Raw genomic sequence first — 10,961 nt, 5'->3', positions numbered from 1 at the left:
AAGACAGGCCTGTAAATTCTAAAAATGATACAAAAAACGCTGTTGATGCTATTTTTATAGAGGGAAAGTCTATTCGATCGACTTGAGGGCAATAAAAGTTAATGTCAAAAAAAAATGTTGGATAAAGATTATCAAGAGTTTTCATAAAAGAAGATGCACTTGAAATAGATGCTTAACATTTATGAGTATAATCTACCAACCTGTAGCAATTCAATAAGAAATTTTAGATAGTATTAAGACTTTTCAATTTTCAGTTAACAGCCGTGAATAAAAAGATAATGGTCAAATCCTCCAGAAAGTAGTCTTTTTTTTTTTTTTTTTTTTTTCACTGCATGAGCATGAAAAGTTTGTAAATATATATAGTTAAATTGTAATCACTTCAAAACAACATAAAGTCTTTACTTCATTTCGAAATAAGATTTCAGCTTCAACCATAAAAGTTGTCTAAACTTAGTAGAGATTTGCAATAAGGTTCTAAAAAAGTTAGAGATATGAGAATTGTCTATTTAAAATCATGGATAAAAGTAAAATCCGATTTTCATTTTTACCCGTGGTCCTAGATAAACAAGCTTTCAAAAGTTAAGCAAGTATATGCATTTCCATAAAACTGCAGTAAAATTTGGGCAAATGCCAGGAACGCCAAACATTAGGGACGCCGAAAATTAAAACTTTTACATAATATTATGACTATATTTTGGAACAATAACAATTTTTATAAACTGAAACTTAAAAAAAACTTTTTAACATTCAAGATGATCCTAAATTTTGAAAGACTGCAATTGTAAATTGATCGTTAATTCAACTGGTTATTGGTGATTTGCAATTTCGTTGATCACCTTACAATGCAAATTGCAACAAATAATAAAAAAGTAAGATGAAAAGCTTAAAAATTGTAGAAAGTTAAGTTGGAGCAAAGTCGGAGCTAGATATTCTTTTTAACATCAAATTTGATGAGTTCAGTATGAAGAAGATTCTGAATTCAAGTATTTCAAATGCAAAACGACATTTTACTTTTTCATGCCAAAGTTCCTATGTGATCAAAAATGAAAAAGAGCACTTTAACATTACTGAAATTTGTTATGGAGAGGATGGCACATGCCCCTTAATCCTTTCAATTCGCTTGAAAGCCCTGATTTAGTTAATGTAATCAAACTAAAAAACAAACTATATTTAGAGAAGTTACAGTTTTAATGATCTTTTTAAGTGTCAGTATACAATCCAATTGCCCAAATCACATATCTTAAGCACTTATCCCCCTAAACTTTAGCTTTTCAAAAATTCTCAAAACAGACTTATGATCAATTTTATCAGAAAATGCCAAATATTGCTCTAAATTAAAGTCCAAAAAAATGCAATTTCATGTTTTGCATTGATATCTCTCAGTGTAATGCTACGTGAAAATTCGAGCTATTTTTAATGACTGCGTAGTTATACTTTTAAATAAAGAAAATTAAGATTTGGTAAATTTAGGAAAATTAAAAAGATAAATATAAATTTCTTAACGCAACAAGACGTCATTTACAGCAATCGTTAAATATATTTCCATTAAACTGCTATAATTATATTGATTTCTTTAAAAAGAATTTAAAGAATTCGGGGATAATTCACAACTCTAAGTAAGATGCAAAATAGTTAAAATTTAAAATATTTGCTTTCGTTTTAGATATGTTTGTTTATTGCTTTATTGAACCATTCCGAGAATAGTCTTGCTAATTATTATTTAAATCATAGTTTTAAAAGCTTAGCTTCATGCGTAATTTTAAAATGTGCTTTAACCATCAAGAGCAGCGCTGGCCTGACTTTTTGGCACGAGAACCGCATTCAAATACCTAAGTGAGCTAAAGAGCCGCATTAAATATCTTTTTTATGCAATCTTTGTTTAAAGATATTTTACCTTACTGGTGGCGAATTTCGGATGTCTTTTTACTTTTAATCAAAAAAGGTTTAATTGGTTCTAAAAATTCCACAAACCTATAAAAAAAAACAGTACTACTTGAAAGCCACTGTAAAACAGTAAAACAATAGGTCATTTGGTTTATAAGCAAGATCCAGTTCTTAATAAAGTTTTCAAACTGTCTTTGTAAATATAATTTACGATTCCCAATACTAATTTTAGAATGATTGAAAAATTAGAATCTTTTTTTTCTCTTGAAGAATTATGCAATTAACTGGAAGGAACTCAGAATATTTAGGATCACTTTTTAAGGAGCCGAGTAAAAAATGTTTACCAAAACATTGCTGGTGCAACGTCTGTAGCAACACTAAAAAGTTTGTTGATAGGTGCATTGGCTTTAACTAAAACTGTTTCAAGGATTTCTTTTATATCAACTCCACAGGTTGTGTCTTTCAGCTCAACCAAATCTATTAACTCTTCTTTTACAATTATATTTGATGCTACATATCTGAAAAATACTGTCATTTGAGGTTTGTTTTAAATATCTGTTAATTCATCCAGAACTAAACTGAGTTCTTCACGATTTATGTAATTGTTACTGTTGTAATATATGACTCTTTACTGAAAAGTAAAATATCTAATTAATTGTTAATCATTGTTTTAAGTAATACAATTCTTTTCTTTCTGTTATTTGAATTTAATGGATATTCCTTAGAAAAACCTATATTCAAGGTAATCCTGCAGTTAAGCGACGTAAAATAATTAAGGTGGTTCCTACGTAATCAAAAAAAGTTACTTTTTATTCATTAAGCATTAATTTTCTCAAAAGTAGGTACAGAATGTGTAAAAAAAAAAAAATTTTCGAACACCAATAATATATTGATGATCACATAGAGGCCTGTAATAGTCAAAATAACCCCTAACATTTGAGTTTACTAGAAACACAATTACTCATGAGTAAAAGCTCATTTTACTTTCAAACTTGGTATAATTGTTCGTGCTACCTATATCTAGTGCGTGAGTTTTTTTTATTAAAAGATCATGTTTCTACTAAAAGTTATGCTTCAAAACAACTGTATTTTCGTAAAATGTGCCACTAAACAATTTTCTTGAAAAACGATACGGTAGAAAATCAAAAAACAAGAAAAAAATTTGTTTTTAAAACTAAAATCCTCCTTTTAAATAAGTTTCTCCTCCCTCTTTATGTAAGTCTATATCCAATAAACCCTTCTTGATGGCTTTTAGTTTTTTTCTTTTTGATTTTGTCTTCTCTGATGTTTTAATAAGTAAATTTTGGATGCTGCGTCGGTTCATTTTTTCAGATATAATATTAAAACAGACACCGGTCTGTATTCGAAGTTTTTCATACACTTTAACAAGTCCAAATTGACCTTCGTTGAATTGAAGAATAGCACTATATACACCTAACTGTAGAATTGACCTTTCTACAAAGACTTGCTTAGGACATTTCATCCAGATAATATTATTCAGGGACTCGTTAGCATTTTAAGTTTCCCCGTGGATGCACTTGCAAAGAAGATCATCATTTGAAAGATCTTGGAAAATCTTTGACAAGATAGGAAACATCCACTCTCGTAAATTAATCTTCTCTTTGTGTTTTTTTAAGTTTATTTTTCTTATAAGTACACCACGATTCTTCTCCTGGTGGACAAAACATGTGGCGCTTATCTAAGTTAGAAAAGTTGGTACAATGATGAAGGATAGCACCTATCCACTTTTTCATTGAGTAAATTTTTTCATCGTTAGTGCAATTTAATTTTAGACTTCTTCGAATAGCAATACCATAATAATTTGTTATTGAATTGATGGAGTTGTTTGTCAATTTTCCTTTTCCACCAAATGGTGTAGAGGTATTTTTATATTCTTGTACTAGTGCCCTAAGTCGAAAACCTATTCGTTTATTTACATGTCCAACTTTGACGTATAAGGCAACATTAGAATAGCAAAAGAGATGTACTATTTAAAGTTTTAAAGTACATTTAAGATATTAACTTAAAAAATAAAACGGTTGCTATAGCCGTTGCTAGGCACTAAAACTATACCTATCTGTATAAAACTAAAAATATTGTAAAAAGCATAAACAAACTTAAAAAAAAAAGTATATACCACGAGAAAGAGCAATAAATTTTACATTAGAATATCTAATTTGCCAAAAAATCAATTTTTGAAAAAATTTCGACTTTTGACTATGTAGGAACCACCTTAAGTATTTTTGCTTTTAGCGCTCTCGTTCGTAGAGAAAAAATTTCTTTAAACAGTTATAAAAACCAAAGTAGATTAATTTCAAAGTAGTTATTTGCTTGTTTTTTTGAAATACGTTTTTTTCAAATATTTTTTAAATTTGTCTTTATTGTTAATATTTATTTTATCATTTTTATTGTTATATTATTTTATTATTTATTTTAACTTAATATTTTAAAATTGTATAATTTTAGATTGTTTTAGACTAATAATTTATTATAATTATAGAATATAGTCTAGGGGAGACTTGTACTGAATGAACTAAAAAAATTAGACCTTTTTTATAAATACGATTAATATCTATTTGTGGTTTTTGTGATTTTTTAGTTTGATTTCTTAGAAAGAAATATTTAAAATGGACACGCGGAAATATGTAGAATGGTGTTAACGATAACCAACTTGCATTTACTGCATTCACATTGTCAACAAGATACCTCATTGAGCACTTGTAACAGAGCCAATTGATGCTCTCTCTTCCAGCTAAAACATACTTGACACTTGAACAGTAGTGATTCCAGTCTCATTAACATTTCTTATGTTATTTGGTGAAAACTTGTATTTTTTTGAATGCTTATATTCGATCAATGGATGCTGCCTCTGGTTTTCTTATAAAAAGTTCTGGATGACGTTTTAAACAAGCTTTAAACCAATCAACACAAATCAACACATTTATTTGCAAAGGTTTTGTGCAACCTGGATGTGAATGTGGAATTTTCTTCTCAAGTTTTAGAGCATATTTAAATATTATTACTCTTAGTTTAAGAAGGTTTAAACCATATCCCTTTTTTGAAGAAACTGAGCAATATTGAACCAGTTTATCTTCTTCTGATACTGAAAACACTTTCGTATAACTGTTACTACATGGAATAAATTGCAATTTATTTAATCCATCTGATCATTTTTGAGCTGCTTTAATTCTCCTTTTAAGAGTTGAACGTTTGACTTTAAATATCTTAGCAGCTTTTCTTTCAGATAAAGTTTTTGCCTAATGTTCTCAACTACTTCAATCATGTTAGTTGTATCCCAACCAAAATTTACTGCTGTTGCTTCTCTATGTCTCATAATGCTTCTGAAACAAAAAATGAATAAAAATTGCATATAATTTTATCATAAAAATTACTTTTTTGTAATATTTTTTATGTATGACATATAAAAGGTTAAATGTAGAATATTTTAATTTTAAAATTAAATTCATTTTTTGACAACTTTAATGATTTAAATTGAATAAGTTACATTGGGTGATATTTTATTCCTAATATTTTATATAACTTTCTTAAGGTTTTTGATAGACACACTTAAAAGTTTCTTAATCATGCTTGAATCTAAAATATTTGTCCAACATTAAAAAACTCACATAAAGGAGAGACATAAAAAATACTTTCTATCTAGATACATCATATATAATAAAAGAAATATCAAAATATATTTTTACTATTATGATATCAAATTATTGATGTTTTAAAATAACTTCTAGCGAGAAAATACACTGGAAAATAATTTGACTACAAAAAATTTAATAAATTAAAGTAATATTTCACTTTTTTATGAAATAAAATATTTAAAAATACGAATATGCTAAATTAAAATTTATTACCTTACTAAGTAGCTTGTATCCTAAAATTAGCTGCCTTCCAATACCACAATTTATGATTTATTATTTTTTTTAGTATAATATTAGTCACACTTGGTTTATGTTAAAAAAGTGATATTTAAAATTACACGAGTATTTTGTTTTAGTAAGTAACAAACAGAAACGTAAGAAATGCTCATATCGGAGAATGGTCCGGTCCATTCAGTACAATCAATGGTGGTTCATTCATCGCATTTATCAAAATCCACGTTACCCATATAATTACAACAATCTGTACCTCAGAAAACTTTCATTCCACTATTATCCGAAATCCAAAATATATATCTATAATATTAATATTAATAGATAACTTCTCCTTGAAAAACTTTGTAAATTGAAAACTCCGAAAAGTTAAAAAACTACATTTGCCTTGAAAAAACAGAAAACTTCCATAACAACTGCTTTACTTCAAATAATGTTAACCCAGACATAGTTAAGAGAAATTGTGTAACGGTGAATTATTTGCGATGACTAAATTATATCTAACTGGTTTCTAAGTTCTTATATTTGAAAAGGTCCATTCAGTACAAGTCTCCCCTATATAAATATTGTTCTTGTCAATGTTTTTAAAAGATATGTGGCCATGAAAATAGCCGTTCTATTCTTCCACTACAGAGGATACTAACGAGACACACAAAATAAAAATGCCAAAAGTATTGGAAACTCTTGAAATCTTTGATGCCAGTTCGTGAAGATGCGATCTTAACAAGTCTTCTTGCGTACAAAACTGCTGTTGAAGTTGATGCTTAGCACGCATCCAAAGGTTTTTAACGTTTTGTGTATGAACATTTTTATCAAGGGGATTAACAAAACTGCTTTCATACACGATAACTGAATGAGGAATCTAATCTAATCCATCATAAGAAGCCCAATCATCAGAAACGATATGACTTTCTGGCAAAATAAACCTTTCTGTAAAGTTTTCGTGAGCTTGTGCGTTCTAGTCTGGAACTTCAACTTAGAAACACTTGCGTAACTCTCTCGATCTCACCAATTACCCAATGGCTTGGGCGCCTTTGCCTTCGATGATATCTACCGTGAAAGAATTTAGATTCGTCAATTTCAACAATTGGTGTCCCGTCAGCGTTAACACCGCGTATTATTGTCGGTTTTGTTTCCAGGTAGGCTTCGCAGACATCTCGGCAAAAGTTTCCCCAATCAGCTAATGCATTGTTAGAGTCGTTCATGCAGGCTTCATGTTAGATGTCGCTCTGTGACATATTCTAACTCTAGCCCTAAATGTAACAAATCAACTTTTGAAGTGTCATACTAGTTTAAAGAAAGATCCCTCTCTTACACTTTGCTGCTGTTTGCAACCTTTACAATATCATGTAACCATCTGTTGCATCTTGATATACGTTACACCTAAATTGACGTTGGCACGCATCATAGTACATAATATTTTCTATCAGCCTACGCTTTGCTAAACACTTGAAAGCAGATAATTTTGAAATTATTGTTAGTATTTACTTTATCCATTTTGAAACAAAAAGTTTTGCGATAAAGTTAAATTAATACGAAAAGTCACAATAAAATTCCAAGAGCCACATGTGGCTCACGACCCACGTTTTGGCTATTTCTGATCAAGAGTATTGTTCAATAGTAATTGAGGTTACACCCAAACAGACGTCATTTGGTATTAAGAGCCTAAAACCCAACAGTGTTTAGCCTCAGCAAATTGTTAAAACCGTTTTTATTTTTGTGCGAAACGTGTTCCTTTATCTTAACAGAAAAAATAAAATTAAAAACAAAACAAAACAATATTTAAAAAAAAAAAAGGAAAAAAGAATGTTTTTATTGGATCCCCTTCCTAATATCTTATAATATAAGTTGTTGGGGGAGGTTTTTTTTTTTTTAATTTTTTAATAGAATTTGAACTGTGAACTTATTAACAAAAAAAAAAAAAAAAAAATGGTTAAATGACTCGAACTAAAGAGATTGGTACCGCAAGTATATTTTCAAATCGTGATTTCTAGTTAATATTTCAAAAAGGCAAACAAAGTTTATTTGATTTTTAAGGGAAAGACAAAAGAAGGGTAAAGACGGCAATTCAAAAGCTAATGATGTGAATACTGGTGAGGCTGTTAATACTGCGTGAAAAAATTTTGCCCCATGCAGTGAAAAAAATTAAAATAAAAAACAAATGAAAATCAAAACGAAAATCAAAATGTAAAATGAATACATCTCGAGTAGCAATATAACAAAAATGAATACATCTCGAGTAGCAAAATAATAGCGATGAAAACTTACTGTCACAAGCAAATATCAAATTTATTCCTTGAAAACCAAAAACAATAGTTTATTTACGCCAATAGGTCGCCACACCGCAAAACTACCTGCCTTCAAATTCGTCACTATTTCAAGGTTTGCCTTTGTATTTTAAACTCTTTACCACAATTAAACGGTTTGAACCGCAGAAACAAACTCTGAAATGGTAGTAAATCTGGAGTACTAAAGTTGAAATAATTTTTCTGATTATTTTTCTGAATATTTCTGATTATTGATTAACTGTTGTTTCGTCAATTAGCAAAAAATTTAGTTGAATACTTTGGGTTTTGATTGTGATGTGTTTTTAATCTTATTGTACAGAAAGCACTTTTTTAAAAGTTTGATTAGATTTTCCATTAAAAGGAGATAGTTAGGTTGGGAGAAGATTAAGGGATCTGCTTTCACCTTCACCACTCCTCCCCCACCGAACAACACCATTTTTTAGAACATGTTTGATAACTATATGCAAAACTTAACAGATCCAGGACAAGCTGATCACTACAGCACTGTTTGGCTTTTTGAACATGAGGATAAATGGAGGTGTAACATGGGAAATACACTTTTAAAAAGATCCATCGCATAAATCCATAGATCCATCGCTTAAACATGTGAAAAAAGACATTTCAAATTGTTTTTTTCTTGCTTATGTTTAAACTTTTGATTGGCTTGTTATATTGTATATATATATATATATATATATATATATATATATATATATACATATATGTATACATTTATACATATATATATTTTTTTTATATATAATATATGTATATATATGCAAAAAAAATATATATAATATATATATATTAAATATATATATACAACAGTCTATCTTTAATTTCTATCTTAAATTATGTAAGGTTTTTGATGCAATACAGCCACATATTAAAATGTCTCACACCTAGTTCAATAAGGTCATAAGTGCAAAATAGTAGAGCCACGAAAAACAAAAAACGGATTTTAAAGCTAGAATAAATACATTCGCAACGTTATTTTTTTTTTAACTAAATAACTTAATAAAGTAAAATATGTCTTTAGCTGCACACGTTTGCGGATTAAAGGATTAAAAATATTATAACTTGAAACTTGTATGTATATATATATATATATATATATATATATATATATATATATATATATATATATATATATATATATATATATATATAATTAACTCAAAAGTTTTTTGAAATAATTTTGCATGCAGTTTTTGTTACCCTTAAACAGCTGCAAGAAATCGCTCAGCAAATCTATCAGTAAAGCATTTTTGTTTTTGAACTTCGTTTAAATTAAAATTTCTAAAACTTATCTATTCCTTTCTTCAGTACTTACAAAGTTTGTAAATAGTGCTGGTACCTCTCAGCACCCATAACCCCAACTTACTAATGAACTGAACTGTTAAAAAATGAAATATTAACTGAATATTTCACTGGCAATCAAACTGTTTCAACTGGCAATCAAACTGTTCAAAAATGAAATGTTAACGAATTATGTGTAATGTTGTCGAATATACTTTTGTTTAAATTACAAACGAAAAAGGAAATGAGTTAACTATCCAAGACAACTTGCAATAAAATTGACAGAATTTTTATTATCGTCTCTTCCTCACCAAAAATGATCGAAGTCTTTGTAATGATCAGATAAAAATGAAGAGTTGATAAGTAGTAATCACTTCCCAGTGTTGTTGAATCGCTCAATGACAGCATCAGCGGCATAGATATAAACTTTGAGAAATCAAATTATTTTAAATTATTACCAAGAAAATGTAAATAAGATGTTAAACCGTGTTAAGACTTGAATATTTAAACTTCTAGAACGTACAGCAACGAGCGTAACTGACGAAAAAAAATATTATCCTTGTTCAGACGCATTAAAACAGATAATTCAAAAATAGTTGCTAGTAGATTTTACTCTTCAGCCATTTTGAACTTCCATAAAGTAAAAACTAGACCCACCTGATCTAGCTAAAAGGGCAAAGACATTCATTTGTAACTATAAATGAAAGGTTACATTTGGGCAACATCCAGAATAGAATAATTTGTTGTGAGATACCTAATAATTGGACAAACAAATTAGACAGAGAAGTTGGACAAAGAATTTGGACAAATAAAGTGGTATCATCGATTACGCCGTGGTGTAATGATGCCATTTGTTATGCAGTTGTGTAGTGAATAGTAAACGGAGATTTTCGGCTTCAGTATTGGCCGAAACCGAAACCGAAAGTTCAGTTTCGGCAACCTTCTTGGTATGTTTTTGGCTAAAACTATTGCCGTAATGAACCAAACTTTTGATTGGGAAATTTTTTTTTAAGTTTAGCTAACTTGTTTTAAAATTAGTGTGGAATCATGAAGATTTTCTAATTATATTACTGTTTTTTTTTGGGCATAACCAGTTTTTTAATAAAACAATTATAGTAATTTCAATTAAGACCACATCACATAGTTGGTTCAAGTTTTTATTCTCAAATCATTCTTTAAGTGAACTTCAAATATTAAAATGTCTACTCATGTTCTACATTTTCCAAAATTATGTTACATACTAATCGTTTAAGTATATGTAAAATAGTTGTTTCTATATATTTTAGCATTAATTTGGTGACCATAAAAAGATTTAGGGTTTTTTAACATTCTTTTTCAAGTTTCAAACTGTTTCATTTACAGTTTTTGAACCGAATTCTTGGTAACAGTTTCGGCTTAAGTTTGGATTTTGGTCATTCACTAGTAGTGAATGATAATTTAATTCAATAAATGTAAAAATGAAGTGTTATTTTTTTACGCTTATTGAACTAAAATCACACTCTTAAATAAAGCATTGATTACACAGGAAATAAGAGAAAATACTTTAAGCTTTTAATCCACTATTCATATAAAAGCGTCTATAAATTGTCTCTTAGAAATTGAAGCA

Source organism: Hydra viridissima, unplaced genomic scaffold (genome assembly GCF_058129835.1).
Source record: "Hydra viridissima isolate aposymbiotic clone 2 unplaced genomic scaffold, HvirCarnegie_v1 scaffold_2, whole genome shotgun sequence".
Taxonomy (NCBI): Eukaryota; Metazoa; Cnidaria; class Hydrozoa; order Anthoathecata; family Hydridae; genus Hydra; species Hydra viridissima.
This window is presented reverse-complemented; position numbering follows the sequence as displayed.